Source organism: Neovison vison, chromosome 9 (genome assembly GCF_020171115.1).
Source record: "Neovison vison isolate M4711 chromosome 9, ASM_NN_V1, whole genome shotgun sequence".
Classification (NCBI taxonomy): domain Eukaryota; kingdom Metazoa; phylum Chordata; class Mammalia; order Carnivora; family Mustelidae; genus Neogale; species Neogale vison.
In genome coordinates this window covers 99,977,483-99,996,701 of record NC_058099.1, presented here as the reverse complement: position 1 = coordinate 99,996,701, position 19,219 = coordinate 99,977,483, and the positions used below count along the sequence as shown (strand labels likewise).

Here is a 19,219-nt window from a genome sequence, read left to right as displayed (position 1 = left end):
CTAACTAATGCAGTGGCCACAAATTAAGGGATGCCAGCAGCCACCAGAAGCTGAACGAGGCAGGGAAGGGTCCTGCCCCAGAGCCTCCAGAGAGGACGCGGCCCTGGTGACACTGTCATTTCAGCCCGGCGAAAACAATGTTAGATGTGGGGCCTTCATAACGGAGAGAGAAGAGATTGCCGGTGCCCTAAGCCACCAGCCTGTGGTCATTTAAATGTTAGAGCTGCCACAGAGCAAGAAGACACAGCCAGTGTAAATAAACAGGGCTGCCCGAAATACTGTGGCCACATGCACGGGGCTGTGATTGAGTGTGTGGATTTCAGGGAGTGGTCGTGCTGGGTTGGGGCGTGGGTCTCTTTGTTCCGTGGATCACGCCAGATCTGTCTGCGAGACGATCCAGTGGTGGATGTCTCGTCTGCGAGGCCATGCTTCTGGCTGCGGGGCGCTTTCTCAGCAGCGGCCACGGGGGCTTCCGGAGCGCGTCTGTCTGCAAGGGTAGAGCTGCGGGAGGCCGTGCCCTCGCCTGCTGGTAAGTCAGGGTCTTCGCGCACAGGGACAGAGGCGCCTCAAGCTGTGACCGGGCCGTTGTGTTCTCTCGGGAGGCTGCTCCCTCGCCCATCTGTAGCAGCTGTGTGTTACGGACGTGGATGATCGTCTCCTGCCTTGAAGACGCTGGCCACCCCCTCACCCCATTCTGTTTTCTGCTGCTTGCTCTGGTGTCATTCGCTGTCAGGATTAGGTCATTTTGCAGCTGAATGTGTCTCTGTTTATTTATTTTTTTTTTTAAAGATTTTATTTATTTATTTGACAGAGACAGATCACAAGTAGGCAGAGAGGCAGACAGAGAGAGAGGAGGAAGCAGGCTCCCTGCTGAGCAGAGAGCCCGATGCGGGACTCGATCCCAGGACCCTGAGATCATGACCTGAGCCGAAGGCAGTGGCTCAACCCACTGAGCCACCCAGGCACCCTGTGTCTCTGTTTATTATGACTCTGTTAAGTGTCCGTCAGGAAGGTCACATGGGCTGTCTCTTGGTTACCTGGCGGGCTTGTCCCGTTCGGTGTTCTTGGACCCGGCTCTTGAGCACATCTGGAATGTGTGTGCGTCACGAGGACTAAGATTGCTGAGGGTGGGGGGTCTGATTTTATGCCCTTCTGGTGCGCCGGCCCCAGTAACTCAGCAGTCCCCCCTCTGACCAGGGAATTGAGCTTCCGTTCTGCGAGGTGTCCCGGGCTCACGTGCACTGGTGCCCGTTGGGGGTTGTGACTCCCGTCCCACTGGGCTGTCTCATTGGTAGCAGCTGCGCGGTGTGTTTCCACGGCAGGTGCGGGACCCCTCCCGCCCGCGCTCTGTGACTCAGGGAGACGTTGCGGCAGCGATCCGTGCGTGCACGTAGGACTGCGTGAGCGTGTTGGCGTGTTCTTGTGGCCGCTGGGCAGAGGACGGCGTGGGTGGACGCAGGAGAGCTGCACTGCTAGGGGCAGCAGGGGGACGGGACGGTGCAGGTGGGAGGGGAGCCTGGCAGGACGGGACTGGAGACTGTCACGTTGTGTGAAGTTACCTCTTGCTGCGTGGAGAGTGTTAAGGAGCTTATAAAACAAGTGAGGCGGGGGTATCTGAGGAATCAGGCACCGGACAGCGTCGTCAGGGGGGAGTGACGAGACAGCACATGCTGCTGGCTCCACCACTGTGCCGGGGGCATGCCCTGCCGTGGCTTTCCTCTGGGCGCGGGGGCTCTTCATGCATGGTGGGGCGCGTGTGAGCACGGTGGGGGAACTGCGTGTGCACAGCGGGGGTGTGCATGTGCATGGTGAGCAGGTATGTCTGCAGGGTGGGGGGTGTGCACGGTGCTGGTGTGAGTACATGGTGGGGGTGTGCACAGGGGCGGTGTGTGTGTACAGTAGGTGCGTGCGTGTGCACGGCGGGTGTGTGTGCACGGTGGGGGCTGCATGTGCATGGGGTGTGTGTGTATGGTAGGTGAGTGTGTGTGCACAGTGGGGGGTGCGTGTGCACGGTGGAGGGCATGTGTGTACAGGGTTGTGCATGTGTGCCCAGCGAGGGTGTGTTTGGTAGGCGGATGCGTGTGCACAGTGTGTGTGTGCACAGTGGGGAGCTGCGTGTACACGGGGGTGCACGTGTATGGTAGGTGAGTGTGTGCACAGAGGGAAATGTGTGTGCACAGTGGGGGGGTGTGCACGGTGGGGTGCGTGTGCACAGGGGTGTGCATGTGTGTGCAGTACGGGTATGCATGTATGGTCCGTGGGCGCATGTGCACAGCGGGGCACGTGTGTGCCAGGCAGGGTGCCGTGTGCACGTGGCATGTGCAGATGTTACCGTCAGGTACCATGTGTCTGACTCAGGCTGCCAGAAACACCCATCTCTGACTCAGGCCCTCCGAGAAACAGTGCTCTGTGTCCCCAAGTGCCTTCTGTGTCCCCCTGACATTCTCCACATGTGGCCTCCACATGCCTCTGTGCTCCCTACACCCGGTCTCTGCCTGGGCTCCTGCTGTGCCGCCCAAACTGGAGGGCCCCACCCATGCAGGGAGCTGGGGTGGCAGGACCTTCACTTGCCCTCTCGTGACCCCGGCCCCGCCCACACAGCAGGTGGAGGTGTGCCTCGGGCTTCTTGCCCTGCTCCCCACACAGGACCGACAGCCGGCAGACTCACAGGAGGAAGTCGACCTGGCAGGGGTGGGGTGGAGTGGGTGTAGGCCCTGCAGCCCACGGCTGTCTGCCCCACACAGGTCCTCCTTTGGCAGCTGCCCGTGGCCTAGCCTGCTTCGCAGCTGGTAGGTGTGGGTGGCTGGGGTCCAGGGGACACATTGCCAGGCAGGCTCTTCTCTTTCCCAAATGCCAGTGTGACCGGAGTCCCCAGAGGATCAGACTGTGGTACGTCTGCTCCAAGGTCAGTGGGAGGTGACCCGGGAGCTTCCTCATGGGAGAAAAATGGGGAGCTGGCCTTGTGGGCAGGAGGGGTGGACAGGGGCCAGGCCAGGTCCCCTGGGGAGGAGGGGCACAAAGCCAAGGGCCAGAGGCTGTTGGGAAGGAAGGAGAGCAGCCCCACAATGGCCCATCCCCCATACAGACCCCTTGGGGAATGCCCCCACAATGGCCTGTCCATCTCATTTTTCCTGGGAGATCAGGGGTACTTGCCCCAGAAGGGCCTGGGCTGTGTTTGAAGGGTGTGGAGTGTGGCTCGCGTGGCTGATGTGTGGAAGGTGCCCAGGCAGGGACAAGGGCAGGGACAAAGGGCTCAGCATGGCTGAGGATGGCAGTCATGCTGCACGGGCTTTGTGCAGGGGAGGGGTCTCCGGGAGAGAAGCCTGTGTCCTGGGTGGGCCACACGACGTGGGTCAGGTTCAGAGAGGGTGATGTCTGGACTGTTCCTGGTGGAACAGAGGCAGGCTGCTCTGTGTCCCTCGGTGCTTCTTGGCACCCTTGCTGGTGTGAGAGCTTTGGAGCCGTGACCGAGGCCAGGTCCCCGTGGCAGAATTATACAGGGCGTGTCCTTGGGCAGAGCAGGTGGAATTAATGCTTAAAATTGATACCAAGATGTGGTGAACTTGAGCGTGAGTCCGTTGGTTTTCATTTGCAGGAATTTGTGCTCTTTGCTAGCTTACAGTACCCGTCAATAGGCTTTTAGAAATGGACACGTTTGCTTTTCATGGACCCCTGGGTGGACCCTGGGGCCTGGGGCCTGGGGCCTGGCCGGGCTGTGGTGATTCCAATCAGTGTCTGCGGAACGAGCATTGAACAAAGAGCAGCTTCGCATCAGAAGTGGGACCCGGTTCAGAAGATCCTGTTCTTCAGACAGACAGCTCGCTCCTGCAGATCTGTGAGAACACCCTAAAAATGCAGAACACATTGCCAACTTGAGAAAAGTCTCCAGATACGCATATTACATACGATTGCAGACTCAGAGTGTAAAGAGTTCACCGCCTCGAGGTGGCTTTGAAGCCAGAAGCAGTCCGTGCTTGTTAGGAATGACAGAATACGGCGTTTTTCACGATGAGGACCATCAGCCCGCGGTCGAGGGTCCTGACGTGCTGGTCCCCCGGCTCCCTGCCCCCCTCCCCGAGCGCGCCTTCTCCCACTTCTGATGAGCACCACCAGGAGGCCGGGGAGGCCCCGAAAGACGGCCCAAGCTGGACGGGGCGCACGGCCCCCATGGAGCCCCGCGAGCCGCTGTGGCTGTCCTGCCCGCTGGCCGCCTTCCAGACCTGGTGCTCGGTGTTGTCACCAAAGACTCTGGGAGGACTCTGGAGCAGGTGCCTGAAATTGGGGGGACCTGGGGGGCCATTCTGGGCAGGTCTGCTCCCTCCTGCCTTCTCGGCACCGTCTCGCTCCTGCTGCCTTGTGCATGCCTAGGCCGCATCCCACTCGAGAGGACGGGGACCGTGCTTCCGGCTGCTGCCCGGCACTGCTGACCTCACATGTGTGTTGGTGGGGGGGGACATGAGCCTTGTGTGCTGGGGGTAGGAGGTGTAGGCCTGGGGTCTGGGACGGAGCAAGCGTCTGTCCTACTAGGGTGGCCACGGCGCCTGTAGCCCCACGTCCGGCTGCCACGCGGGCCGGCCAGTCCGTGTCTTGCTTGTTCCCGAAGCTCCCCCACTTGGTGTGCTGCGGCGGTCACCTGTGCCCGCCCGGGTCATGTTTCCGCTTCCCTCAGGTCAGCCAGGGCAGGTCAAACAGGACAGGTCAGCCAGCCCTCCGTCCTCGCGGCTACCATGACCAGGAGCCGGCGGCATTGTGGGCAGCACAGAGAGCGGGTGCCCGCCGCCACCAAGCGCCGCAGTGTCCCAGGCCCACGTCCTGCCGGCGTGGAGGGTGCCCGAGCCCGCGGCAGCCTTGGGGCCTCCCTGCTTGCTGCCCACCTGCTCGTGTTTGTCCGTGAGCAGGTGTGGCTGCTGCCGTCCCCTCCCTGTGCGCCCTTCCAGGCCTGCAGGGCCCCCGCCCCACACAGACCATGAGCACCAGTCCCCGGCCGAGGTGCACCCACGGGGATCCATGCTAATGGCTGGGGGTCAGGAGGCAGCCCAGCACGTGCCTTGGTTTCCCGGCTGAGTTTTGCTCTGCCCAGCTGTGCCGTGGCCAGCAGCGTGGAAGTGCTTCGCCCACATCCCTGCCTCACCTGGCCTCATGAGGAGCTCGGGCACCTGGCTCTCTCTGTTTCCAAGGCTGGGTGCCAACATTCGGAGGAGCTCGTCCAGGGCCCTTTGGGAGAGCCTGCGAGGGGGCAGCTCCCCCATCCTCGTCTTGGAGCCCCGGCCCTCGGTCACTGCCGTGGCTTGGCCTGCCTGATCTTCAGACACTGAGGGCCTGGCCCTTGGTGGGACCTCTTGTCTGTCCTCACATGGCTCCACGGCCCCTTTCTCCTGGGGGAGCACAGCTCCTTCCTCAGCCTCCCCCACCCCACGCCCTGAATGAGCCCACACAGGAGAACAGTCGGGCCTACATCACGCACAGCCTGCCATTGATAGGGGCGAGAATGGGGCGAGCGTGTTCCACAGCCCGAGGGAGGCTCGCCGCGGGGCCTTGTCCCGCTGCTGAAGGGTGCCTTGTGGTGCCTGTAGCTGGTCCCCGTGGCCCCGCCCAGGCTGTGCCTTGCAGACCCCGCCGTGTCAGGACAGACGCACCCCGCCCCCGGCACAGGTCCCCCTGAGAATGGGGAGGCCAGGCCACACGGGGTCCTGAGCGCCCCGGTCCCATGAGCCGCGTGGGTCCGGGACCGGCCGGTGAGCACAGCTGCAGGAGAGGTGAGGTTCCTGGCTGGGTGGGGAGGGTTCGGCTTGTTACCGGAGGTCCGGTGTTTCTCCGTCATCCCTTCTGTACGGACGGGACGCTGCGGTTTTCTCCTCGAAGAAGCAAGAGCACGTGCACATCCAAGTTTGATCTTCTGCCCAGGGCTCGCCATGTGCGATCGTGGTTAGGCCCCTGACGTAGCAGGGATGGCGTGGTCGTCCCCAGCTGGCTGACCAGGGAGGGCCCTGTGGCATGTCCTTGCATTTCCCACCATTCCGGGGCACGGCCCCTAGTGCTCCTGGTTCTCACGGCTCAGGTGAGTGGGAATGAGCTGAGGAAGCAGGCGGGCATCCTTCTGTCCCTGAGTGACCGAGGCACGAATGGCCTTCTCCCCTTCTCAAGGACTGGAGGAGTCTGCCTGTCCAGCTGGCCAGCAGGCCTGATTCTGGGGGAACGCTCGCAGGCCTGGGCGCGCTCCCCGGCATTTGCCTGGGCGGCCGGTTCAGGTCCCAGGGACGTGTCACAGCATGTGTCTCCAGGTCTTGTGGGTTCGGTAAGGAAGTCACTGAGGGCCGGGGCACCGAGGGACGAGGGTCAGCCAGGCCTGGCTGTACAGGGATGGCAGTGGGGAGGGCCAGGGCTGTGTGGGGTCTAGGACAGGCCCCAGGCCCTGAGGGCTCGCGCAAGGCAGCGGCTGAATTGTAGTTGGCACAGTGAGGGGTCCACCAGGCACTCTGGCCAGTCTGGCCCAGGAAAGTGGCCAGTGCTGCCCCTGGGGGGGGGTGCGAAACACCAGGGAGCCTGCAGCGCCTGCTTGAAGAGGCTGCTGGTGTGTCAGCGCTCCATGAAAAGACCCTGTGCGGGGAGAGCCCCGAGGCTGGGAACTGTGAGGGCTTGTTCAGAGCTTGGAATTCATACTGGCCTGGCTCTCAACCGGGTGCTTGTAAGCCTTCCAAAAATCAGGGTCGGATTTGCATCTGAATGACCAGTCAGCCAGAGCCGGCCAAGGAATGTGCTGTTTTTCTGGTTATTTTGCACTCCTGTTAGCAGTCATTTACATTTTTACTCACCACCCCCCATTCTTAAAACTAGTACTACCTGGCTGTTGCCTTGCTCCTGATTTCCCAGTGTGCACTTCTGCACGTGTACCTTCCTCGCAGGGGACCCTGCACACCCCCTGCCCCTGTGGAAGGGGTGAGGCAGTGCCCCTCCCCCTGGGCTCCCCAATCCTGCAGGGCACCAGGTGGGCTTGGAGCTCTCAGAAGTCAGGTTTGGTTTGGACTTCCCAGAATTAACGAGAATTAAATCTAAAAACTCACTTTTTTCCTGGAAGAAGAATACAGGAGTTGTGCCCCTGCTGGGCCACATAACAGGTAGCCGTGGGGTCTGCAGGAGGCAGAATAATGAAGGGCTCCTGTGGACATCCCTGTCCTGATCCCTGGAACCTGCAGCACCCCCCTGTCCCAGGGACCTGGCCCCCACTGGGCATGGGGTGTCCATGCTTCCACAGCTGGGCCGGCAGCCGCAGGCCCTGGCGTGCACACACAGAGGGCAGTGTGACCGGGGCGTGGCAGAGCGCCTTCCCTGGGGCCCAGCCCATGGAGCAGGCCGGGCCTGGTGGCGGATCCAGGCAGAGGCGGCTGCCACTCCCTGGTGCCCGTGAGGGCAGCTGCGGGTTCCAGGTGCGAGGTCCTCTGCCAGCTCCTGTGTCGCCGCTGGTTGGATCGTAACTTGTCACAGGCTCCTATGGCCTTGCCTGTCACACGGCTTTGCTCAGGGACCACATACACACGCCATGCACGCCACGTCCACAGACCACATACACGCCCCACACGCCGCAGGCACTGACCACGTATACCTGTCACACACGCCACACACACCAGAGCACACGCCTCCCATGCCGGGTACTCACATCACACGCACCGTGCACGCGTGTTGAGCTCTACCTCAGGGCTCTCCTAGACGGCAGCCTGGAGTGTGTGGCGAGGAATCTTGATGGGAAGAGTGGGTCTTAGTGCAGAGGTGGCCGGCACCCTTCTGACGTCCTCGCTTCCTGAAGCTTCCTGGAGCCTGGCTCCCCCCGGGACCGAGACCCCTGACCCGCCCTCTCCTCGGAGTCTCTGGTGGCTGGTGGGGGCCAGGTGGACGCGGCTGACCAGCAGCTGCCAGGCGGGCTTCTCCCGGGTGTTGCTGGGTCTTCAGCCAAGCTCTGCCCGTCTGGAATCTCAAAAGGCTGGAGACGGGTTTGTCAGCCGTGTGCCGACAGAACGCAGGTACTTTGTCCACCTGGAGAGGTGTCTTTGTGGGGCTGGCCCTGGCGGGAGGGCAGGGTCATCAGGGACCGAAGGCTCTGGAAGGGAGCAGGCCTTGGGACAGTCTCGTGCCGCTGGCCCCTGCCCCTCACTCCACATGCGGGGAGCTGTGTGACTTTGCGGCCTCTCCTGCGCCACATCCGCACAAGCCGTCAAAGGCCGAGGGCCGGGTACCCTCCAAGAGTTGGTGTGACCGCCTTGTTGGCTTCCAGTGCCCCGCTATGTGCTGGTCACAGAGAGGGGGGCCTGGGTCACCTCGGAGGGCTCAGGAGGACGGCCCTTCCCTGCAGGGAGGGACGCGGTGTTCCGTCGTGTGGATACGCTGCACTTTCTTTATCCATTCACGGACGGGGGGAGCATCTCCCATCTTCCCTTCTGGGTCCTGTGGCTGGTCTATTGATTAAATTAACATACGATATTAATGGGAGAAAAGTGAATTTAACTTTGTACCTACGGGAGTTCCAAAGATTAAAAACTGTAAGAAGTGACCAGCGGGCAGTTTTCCTACGTGCCCAATGAAAAACCAATCTGTTTGTGAGGAATGGACAGGACAAAGGGGTTTGGTCTCGGGGTGGCGCATCGGTGGAGTAGGGAGGTCTCGGCCTGTACAACACTCTGGGCCCTTGTTCTGCACCTCTGGCCCCGAGGCTGCCTTCTGCTCCCGGTGCAAGGGGGGCATGCTTCCCCGGGGGCGTATGTTCCTGCTCCCGGCAGGGCGGTGCTGGCCGTTCTCACGTGCCACGGCTCCACACTGGACAGGGTGCACATTTCGGGGCAGTGTCTTCTGCTACCCTGGGATGTTCTCAGCTTTCGGCTGCTGTGAGCCCTGCTGCCGGGAACACGGTGTGCACATCCCTGTCGGAGGCCCTGCTTCCACGTCATGTGGCCGGGCTCTCAGCCTGTCTGGACGCAGGGATCCGAGGCCTGCTGGGGGCAGAGGCCGCAGAGAAGAAGCCCTGCCGGCTGCCGTCTCGAGGCCGCGCCTGCTGTGGTCTGCGGCGTGCGTTTGGCTCTGTACTTCCGGACTCACCTGTCACAGGGTACCGTCAGCCCGCTTGGCTTTCCGTGTGGTGGCTCCCGTGGCCGTCGTTAGGAGAGAGTGCTGGAGGGCACCTGCTGTGTGGGTCTCAGCGTTTCCGGCTCTCACTAGGGCGCGGGAACAGCTTCCCCTTAGATCGGGGCTGCCTGGTGGGCGCTGAGCCCACTCCGCCCGCCTGACCCCTGCTTCTGCTGTCCTTGCAGAGGCCCGTGTGCACTTGGCACCGGGTCACAGGCCCACGGGACTGCGGCAGTCACTCAGGGCTTCCTGTCCCGACTGCGTGTGCTGTGGGGCGGGCTCGGGTCTGCCTCGCACGGGGTGACGGTTGTGGGCCTCGGGGACATGGTGGAGGGACAGAAAAACTGAGGCGGGGCTAGGAGCTGTGCATGGCCAGGGTCGGCGGCCCTGCGCCTGGCAGTCGGGGGACGGCTGTGCGCCTGCCCTCTCGCTGTGTGGGCGCTAATGGCACTCATCTCCCCAGAGGCTCCCACTCCATCCACTTACAGACTCCAGGATGCAGGGGCAGCCACTCCCGGGAGTGGGGAGGGCCGTTTGATTTATCTTCTCCGAGAGACAGCACAGCCTGGCTGAGCCACGCCTGCTGGTGACTGAGACAGATCAGTCACTTGAGTGCCGGGGAGCGCAGTGTCCAAGGCGGCCTGGGCCCTGCTCCCGCTGTCGCCGCACAGGCCTCCCTTTCTGGGCGCTGGAGGCGAGGAGTGGGGATGAGGACCCCGGGCGGCCGGGCACTCAGAAGCAGGGGGTGTGCCGGCAGAGGACGCCTCTCCCGGCCTTGGCTCTCTGTGCGACCCGCCCTCCCTCCGGCTCTCCGTGGGTCTTCCCCCTCCTGCTGCGTGAGTGTTGGGTGCCTGCGTGGGCCCGTGGTCACCTGTTCTCGGGGAGCAGGTGCCACTCTGCCCGGGGATGTCCTTTAGGACAGGACCTGAGGGGCGGGGGCGGAAGCGGGAGAGCCCGAGGGCGCAGGGGAGGCCGGCTCTTCCTCTCCAGTGCCCAGTGTCTTCCCAGGGGAGAAGGTGCAGAAAGATCACCGCAGGAAACCTGGTCTTTTTAGGGCTCCGCTGCCACGGGCCTGTCTCTGGAAAGGCTCTGCAGATGCCCTAGCCCTTCCCTGTTTTAATCCCACTGTCGCGAACAGCCATTGTCAGTGGGGGGGAAAGGCCCACACGCTCTGAGGCCAGCTCTGTCCCCCAGCTCAGCCCCTGAGGGGAGCGGGGAAGTAGCCGCCGTGGTCACACCGCTGGAACCCCAGCATCCAGCCCCGACACCCTGCCTCACGTGTGTCCCTCTCGGGGGTGAGTGGACGGCCAGGCCCTGTGGGGCAGGGCACACGCGTGGGGAGGGGAGCAAGGCCTAGACGCCAGGACGATGAAGCCACAGGTGGCCCCGTCTGGCGGAGGGCCAGGAGGGCACAAGTGCCCCCCAAGGACAGTGGGAATGAACTCCTGGGGATGGGGCTGCCTTCCCCTCCCGTGGGGTGGCCTGAGAGGCAGAGAATCTGGGGAAGCTACTGATCCTCGGGAACGTCGTGATGTTTTTATAAGAAAAACACAAAAAGTACGCTTTCTGACGGGAACACTGTGAGAAGGTGCCGCGCGGCCCTCCAGCCCCTGGCCCGGAACCCAGCATCGCGCGCGCCGGGGCCCCTCGTCCGCCTGGGCCGGGGTCACGGAGGTCACGGCGCGGCGCTCGGGCCTCGCAGATCGGGTGCACCTGCGCCAGCGAGCGCAGCTGAAAAGCCGCTAGTGGCCGCCTGCGTCCGGGAGCCGAGGCCCGCGCCGGGGCGTGGAGCGGGCGCCACCCCGGGCCCCGCTGGGCGCAGCGTCCCTGGCGGCCCTTGGCACGAGCGAGCCTACCCGCACGGGCTGTTCCAGCCTCTCCTCGCCGCGTTTGGTAGTTCACGCGTCGGGCCGAGCGCGTCGGTGAGCCCCGGCCCGGCGGGCCGCGTGGCCTGGCCCGGCGGGCCGGGACGTGCTTATCCAGCCGGGTCCTGACCGGGCGCGTGGGCGCTCTCAGTATCGCGGCTGAAGCGCCGTGGACGCGCACATCCGTGGGAAGGGGCGCGGTTGCCGAGGCCGGGGAAGAAGCCGGCGGCGTGTTGGCTGGACTCCTCTGGGAAGCTGACTCTCCCCACCCCCGGCCCGTGCTGGCCTCCAGGAGCCGCTCGAGGTGGGGCGGGGGTTTGCAGCCGGCGGCATGCACCCCTGCAGGCAGAAAATCGCTTCCCACTGAAGATGGAGGGTCCCCAGCCTGCTGACGGTGGGTCTGTGCAGGGGTATGTGTGAGGGGCTGCCCAGCGTAGCTGGGATAGAAGAGAGGTGGCCCCCTAGGACCCGGGGGGGTCTCGGGCAAGCTCGGCAGGTGTAGTTTCTCATCCGTATTGCAGGAAAAAACCCCATCCGGGTCTGAAAGTTTGTGAGGAGTGTTCTCCCTGTGGCTGAAACGTTTCTAGAATCTTCTGTCACCTGGGACGGTTACACCCTCGTTTTTGCGTCCAAGAGACCACCAGGGAGCCAACACCGATGCAGTCACACGCGGGTTTATTCGACAAGCTGAAGCTTGGGCCCAAGTGTACCCGACGCAGCAGAGTAGGGACTTGGACCCCGAACCGGATTACAGTCAGAGTTTTTAAGGGCAGAGTCGGACTCAGTGCTGAGTGAGGACAAAGGGGATTAGGGATGGCCCAAGTCACTAAGGAGTTTTGGAAGCAAGGCCGCCAGGACCTTGAGGGGCTAGCTATGTCGGGAGAAAGGCTATTTATTACCAGTAACAAAAATCTTCTCGTGAGACCCTTTAGATGTCTATCGGTGGGCCATGTGCTTGGGAATGATTCTCGACACTATCTTGGAGGTTTAGAGATAAAGGTTCCTGAAGGAATTGTTCAAGTAGACTTACGGGATCCTGGTCGGACCTGTCGGGGTAGGGGGTCGGTCAGCGAGGATCGTCCTTAGCAAAACCTCAAGGTGAGGGCGGCTGAGTCCCCAGGGGAGAGGCACTCTGTCTGTTTCAAGGGCTTGTCAGTAGGTGAGGAATTTTAATGATTTTCTTCTGCCTCTGTTTCCCACATCAGCTAAACCTGAGGTGGGATGGCCTTAATTTTCTCGGCCCCCACAGGGACGTTTTGGGCGGGATTGCCTTCTGAGGCTGGGAGCCCGTCCGGGACAGCCAGGTGTGCCCTCCTCCTGCGGGGCCCAGCCGAGCTCCGGTTGGTCAGGGAGGAATCAACCAAGCGTGTTTATCTGGGGAGGCCCACGCCTGCCAGACTTAGGACCGCCAGCTGCATGCCTAACTTGGAGCACGTGTGAGATGTCAATGGCCAATTACCGGATTGACCTGGGTGGGGCCAGCTGTGTGTAGTGGCTCCAGGAGGTCCCTGGGTAAGGGTCACCCACATAGGGGGAACGTTGGCTCTCCACTGCTAAGGACTCAGAAGGTGGTGCTGGGGACTGGGCCGGGGGCGGGGGCAGACACCGGGTTTCGGGCTCTCCATGCACGGCTGGCCCCTGGTGTGACTTCTGGAAGTGTCTGGGCCTTTGCTGTCTCGTGTGTGAAGGACGGATCACAACGAGGAGGAGGATGGTCTTTGGCCCATCCGGTTGGCTGGAAGAGCCTCTCTGGGACGCCCACATGTCCCTGGTGGCACGAGGTGACCTGACCAGTTCTTCTTCCCCTCCCCCCCACCCCTCTGAAAGGCTGTGCTGGGATGATGGGGACATGGGGCCCCCAGCTGGGTCTCTGGGAGAGTGGCTGGGGGCGGGGGCATCCCTGGGGGCGGGGGGCTGCTGGGGAAGGTGAGGCTGGGATCTGCCTCCAGACCAGTGGCAGGTGGTCTGTGCCCAGGGGGATGGATGGGGCGGATGTGGTGGGTGTGGAGGGCAGCCCCGCCCCTCCCCCAGCCCACACATCAGCTTCCGGCTTCCGGTGCCTGGAGGGTCTGCGAGGCCGCAAGGCGGTGGGTGGGGCCGGGCAGCACCAGCCCTTAGGGAAGCTGCATCAGCGTGGGCAAGGTCAGAGACTGGAGGAGCCTTCTGCTTCTCCTGTAACCCTGCAGCCAGCCCCGTGGGATCTGGTTTTCTGCTCTCCAGGGGTGTCCCCCGCCCCACGTCTGGAGGTAGGGCTGGCCGGGTGCTGTTGGGGTCCCAGCACGGAGGGCAGTCCAGTGCCAGGACCAGGCTGTGCTGGTGGAGGGTGGGCGCGGGGCTGTCTCTGCTTCTCCTATCTGCACTGAAGGGGCCAGACTCCGGGTTCTCTTAGGTACCAGCTCACGTGTGTGCATCGTGGGGAGCCGTGCCCGGGGCCTGGCCCAGGGCTGCCCCCTCGCTGCTGCCCCGTAGCCTCCTGGACGGCCCTGCCCGCGCGTGGCCTTTGGACAGTTGCAGGCCGGGCCCAGGTCCCTCCCCGTGTCTGGCACACAGTGTCTCCCCTGTCCCCAGTAGGGACGTGGTGGTGGTGCCGCTTTTGGGTCTGGACCATGTCTGTGTGTGGTCACAGGAGGCAGAGTGCGTGAGTCAGGCAGGCCGGCTGCACGTGTGCTTTGTGAAGAGGGGGTGCCGTTCCTGAGCGGAGACCAGCCCCCCCAGGCTGCAGCCTGCCCCACAGGGCCCTGTGCCGGCCAGCCCGGCCCTGTATGTCCTTGGGGTGAGGACGGCAGGACAGAGGCAGTGCTCTGGAGAGCTCAGTCCTAGGCGATGGCCATCAGGGTCGCTGCTCGGGGCCACCACGCGTCCCCGAGGTGGGGGCCTTGCTCAGCCGGTTTCTGTGCTAGGACATGCTCACCGCGCTCCCTGCAGGCAGCCCGACACCCGCGAGTGGGTGGCATGCGGGGTGGCCCCGAGCTCTGCCTGTCGGGAGGCACGGCCAGCTGGCCCGGCTCCAGGACCAGTTCTGCAGGAAATGAGACCTCGGGTCCCGGCACCCGCAGTAGACAGGGCCATGGACACGCGCACACCCCTGCTTCCTGAGTCCGTGGCAGAATGTGGTGCCATTTCCTCAGCCCCTGCCGGCAGAAAGGGAGGCAGGAGTCCTGTATTCTGCCTGGTGCTGCTCTGCACCCACGTTTGGGGTTCCCCCTGGTCTGCCCCCAGGTCCCTGTCCCTGGATGAGGGGCCCGGCTTGCATGGGGGCACCCGGGGGCAGCACCTGGAGGCCTCTCTCAGGCTTGCGGGCACAACCATGGCCCTGCCGTGGCTGCCATGAGCAGGGGCCGGCCGGGGCCAAGCCTCTGTCCTCGCCAGGGATGCAGTGGCAAGGCCCTAGTGGGGGCCGAGGGTGGCCGGGCTCAAACTGGTGCAGGAAGGTTCCAGAGGCTCTTGCAGATCTTCCCGTTGATTTCTGGTTCGTGAGCTGTGAGGAGACCCCTGTGTCCACGCTGCCTGGCTCCTCCTGCACCCCCCAGCACGGGTCCCAGGACGGAAGATGGCTCCTCAGGCCGGCTGGGGACCGTGAGGGGCAGCCAGCCTCCAGCCCACGTCCTCCCACCAGAAGATGACATGAGGCGGAGACAGAGCCACGGCCTCGTTTCTGTGACACGGGCCTCAGAAAGGGGACGCCTGCCTGCTGCGGCGTCCACACTGTGGGAAGGCTGGACGCTCTGGGCTGCAGGGCAGGCCACAGGGCCGGTGTCCGGCGAGCCTGGCCTGCGGTCGGAGCGTGGACCCCTCTCCTGTGTGGAGGCTGCAGAGTGGACCCTTGGAATCCGGGGTCTGGGCTTCCCTTGACCTGGGACTTCAGCAGAGGCCGCTCCAGACACCCACTTGCTGTCGGGACGGCCGAGAAGTGTTTCTGGGTCCGGTCCAGTTGTTTCAGCCACCCTGAGCGGGGGCTTTGCTTGAGGCCAGACCCGCACCGTTTTACGTGGTCCTCGTCCCCCATGCAGCATCGGCTCCTGGAAGCATCTGGAAGACGAGAAGGACCACGAGGGAGGGTCAGTGGGATGGGTGATTCAGGTCCAGCGTGGGGCTCCCCGAGCTCCCCTCAAAGGTCAGGCTGTGGCGGTGCTGACATCGGGGTGTGCCTCTGTGTGTTGTTTGGAAAGTAGAGATGCTTGAGACTCGGGGCAGAAGCCGTGTGCGGGGGACTGGGCAGGGGTCATCTTGGCAGCCATGGAGACCTGTGCTGTCCAGCTCCTACCTGGCCACAGCAGCCGCGAGGCCCGTGGTTGATGGAGCGTGGGCTGCTGCGGTTAGAGCACGGGTCCCAGGGGCCCAGGCTCAACGTGACCAGGTCGGCTGCCAGGCACTCTGCAGCGGCTGTGTGGCCTGAGGGGGCATTTCTGGGGGTCCCCTTGAAGGGGTATAGAAGCTGGCGAGTCAGAGCGGACGCCCGTGTGCAGGTGGCTGTGCAGAGAGGCCGGCGTGGCGGCCACCGGACGTGCTGGTGGACCCCGTGTCCCGCTGGGGGCCAGCCCCTGGGGCCCTCACAGTGCTTTCGCCCACGGCATGTGCCTTCTCTAATGGGTTTTTGCCAAGTGGAGAGCAGAGGCCCCGTCCCGGAGGGAGGCCGGGTGCAAGGAAAGGACCTTGTTCTGGCTCAGCCTTCGCAGACTTGAGCTGGACGGCGGCCTGCGGTCGAGCTGGCCTGCCTCTGGGACCCTGCTGTGTATTTTTCAGGAGTCACTGAAGAGGAAGGCAAAGAGAGTGGCATTTTGTGGTTTTTAGACTTAAAAAAGAACTGTCCGCCTAGACCTGGGCTTGTCAGGGCTCCAAGGCCTGTGCAAGGGACAGGAGTCGGGTCCCCTGGTGAGACCGTGCACACTCCCCCTGAGGGCACTTGGCAGGCAGGACCCTGCCCCGGGTGGCCTGGAGCATAGTCTCAGCCAGCCCCGGGGTGGGCACGGCTCCAGACAATTCTGTGAGACCTTCATGCCCTGGCCGACGGCAGAGAGGAGGAGATGCCCGCTGTGGGCTTGGGGCGCCCCTTATCTCTGCCCTGAGCTCCTCGAGAAGCCTCCATTCACCGTGGAGCCAGACGCTTCCGCAGAGGGTGGTTTCCATCCCTGCCTGCCGAGCTGTGGCCCGCGCCAGCCCCAGGGTGATGGACTGTTCTGGAAACAAGTATAAGAAGGGTAGGGACATCAGCTCTTCCGCTGCAAGTGTGCGCCTCGAGCAACAGAAGCGTTCCTCGGGGGCCAGAAGGAAGTACTTCTGCAGGTGGGCTGTGGTAGAGGAGCTCCTGGGCGGAGTCTGCTGGTGGTTAAAGTCCGTCTTGCAAAGTAAATGTTAGGGGAGCCTGGCTGGCTCCGTCGGTGAGGGTGGGGCTCTGGATCTCGGGGTCGTGCGTTCCAGCTCTCTGATGAGTGTGGAGCCTGCTTTTTTAAAAATGAATTTTAAGTGAGAAATTGGCAAAGATCTGAATGTCCAGTATTATCCTATTTAATTATAGGGTTGTGAATTATAGGATTGGGGGGTTGGAGGAGGCTTGGGAGTGCTGGGTAGCGCCCACGGTGAGCGCCGTGCAGGAGACCCACAGTTCACTCAGAGGTCCTGCCCTCCCCTCTGGCCAGCCCACAAGGGAAACCCCCACTTCTTCCTGGACTTCCTGGTCTCTGTGGCTGCAACCCTGCCCGGCCTGTCCTGGGCACTGAGCTGGGATTGCTCTGCACTCACGGCCCCTGGACCTCTGTGCTCTGTGTCACAGTCGCGTACATGGAGGTCCAGCAAAGGCACAGTCAGCCAGAACTGATGGGAAGTCTGTCTGCTGTTCACGGAGACTTGTATTGTGATGGAATCATTTAGTAAGCTTCAAACCGGGAGCCACATGTGAGTAGCGATTCGGCAAGTCTGTATTACTCGGTGCTTGTCACCGTTAAGTGTCCCCATCTGTCACCACGTGGCCTTGTGAGGGTTACTGGTGATGTTCCCGTGCCCTACTTCCTATCCCTGAGACTTCCTTCCGTTATTACTGGGACTTTGTACCTCTTAATCCCCATCTCTCCCCTCCTCCCACTACCTGCCCCCGTGACCCCAGTTTGCTCTCTATTTAAGAGTTTGGTTTTTTTGTTTGTTCATTTGTTTTGTTTTTTAGATATCCGAGTAAGTAAACTGCGTTTCTCTGACTTAGCGTGGTAGTTTCTAGGTCCCTCCACGTTCTTCCAAATTGCAAAATGTCATTCTTTTTGATGTCTGCATAATATTCCAGTGTGTGTGTGTGTGTGTACATGTGCACGCGTGCGGACACACACACCCCTTCTTTATCCATTCATCTATCAAAGGACACTTGGGCTGCTTCTGTGTCTTCGCCGTTGCCCGTAACGCCCGCGAGCGTACGGATACACGGGTCTTTTCAGATTCGTTGTTGTTTTCATTGGGTGGATACCCAGCCGTGCAACTGCTGGATCGTGGAGTAGTTCTGTTGATTTTTCTGAGGAACCTGCGTCCTGTGCTCCACGTGACCACACGCGTTCACACTCCGGCCAGGAGGGCGTGAGGGCGCCGTTCACTTCGTGCCTCTTTCCCCAGCAGCGCAGTCGTCCACCGTTTCCAGAGTCCGAATGGTCCCCTGCTTGGGCACCTCGCATGGGTGGGTGCATCCACCTGAATTCCTGGTGGGGAACTGGGTCAGGATTCTGGGCCCGTGCTGCCCTGTGGCCCCTCGTCACTGCGCCCTATAGCAGCTGGCCTCATGGCTGCCCTCCTCAGAGGTGGGGAGGAGCCTCTTGCTTTGATGTGCAAACCCGCGGTCAGGGTCAGGGGCTTTTGGGAGGTGAGGTCACATCTGCAGAACAGAGACCGGACGCGTGCAGGACGAGCCTCGCCTTCGCTCTCTGCTGTGGTCAGAGCGGCCACGGGACCGCTGCCGTCGGCGTGGGCTGCGCCTCCCACGCTCCCCTGCACCGTGGGGAGTGGAGGGGTGGAAGGCCAAGCCGGCCGGAGGGAGAGGGAAACGCTTCTCTCGCTCCGGACTAATCGCACCTCGGTTTCACAAAAGGACGGCTGGATTCTTCTCCTGTGCGATCGGAGGAGAAAGGCACAGTGAAGGGGGCCACGGAGTCCGGCAGGACGCTAGCAGGTGTGTGAGGACGTCCCCTGCCCTCCGCTGTGGCGATACCGAATTACAGCGCGGGGCTTCTCCTTCGAGAAACCAGCGTAGACCGGTGTGGAGAGCTGGGGCCCGGGACGCGGCTGTCAGCGGGGCCGGGAGTGTCTTACTTTTTTTCAGTCAGGAACCCTGGGGCTCAGAGCTGTTTGGCGGAGGGCAGAGGCGAGGTGCGGTGAGGGGGCTCACGGGCACACAACCTGCCCTCGGTGCTCAGCGCCGTGAAATTCGGAGGAACGCGAGACGCGCCTTGTCCGACCCCGGAGCAGCCAGCTCTGGGCGTGACAAAGGCTTAGCTGCATTTCCAGAAGAGAGAAGTTTTTCAGTTTCACGTTTCTGGGCATTCAGGTTGTTTGTGCGCTTCTCTGGCAACGCGTGCATCACTTTATTTCCCCGTGTTTTGGGGAGCGCACAGGTGGCCTGCCCGTGCGAACAGGTAAGCCCCACGGTTGGTCACACTTGCCCGTTGCCTGTCCATCGATTGTGGCAACGCCTCCCCCAGCGTTCACACAGAAGATGTGGGTCCTGGGTGCTGGGAGGGCGCGGCCTCGTCGGGGGGCGCTCCCTGGCGTGCTCGCTGCGCTGCGCTGTCCAGTAGCTGACCCAGAATCGGACGGTGAGATGGAGGAATCCAAAACCATTTCCGCCGGTGCTCAGGGGTCACATTTGCTCGGGTTCCTGGGACATGTCTTGGGCCACAGGGGCCCTGGGAGACCCTGGGAGTCATGACTCTGGGAATCCTCGGTACGGGGTGGGGTGCCGGCCGTCTCTGCTGCGGGCGTGACGGGTCCCACTCCGGGGGTGCTGTGTGGGAGAGGCAGGGTGTCGGCTTCCAGCACCTCCTGCTTCTCAGCAAATGGCACGAGTTGTACCAGCTCTTAAAGCAAAAGAAAACAAAACTATATCCCAACCACGAAAAAATGCCAGTGTTTGATTCTGAGGTCTAGAAACTGGCGGATCACTCACAACCACGGGGACTGGCACGGACGTCCTCGACACCTTCGCGCACCTGCACGGTGCCTGCTGGGGCGGTCCTTCCCCTTCTCTGTGATCGTCTGTCATCCCTCTGGACTCA

General features: G+C 62.6%; 1 protein-coding gene across 6 annotated transcripts in view; it reads left to right on the top strand.

Moving 5' to 3' along the window:
• The window catches only part of SEMA4D (semaphorin 4D), an 82,693-nt gene that overhangs the window by 29,080 nt on the left and 34,394 nt on the right, over positions 1–19,219 (top strand). The window contains exon 1 of one of the 6 annotated variants that reach the window (XM_044266090.1): positions 12,741–12,757. The exons of 4 other annotated variants lie outside the window; for them this stretch is intronic. The gene's annotated coding sequence lies outside the window, so the exon portion shown is untranslated. Of the gene's footprint in view, positions 1–12,740; positions 12,758–13,049; positions 13,223–19,219 lie in introns of those variants that run through there. One more of the 6 variants, XM_044266089.1, reaches the window with a different exon arrangement.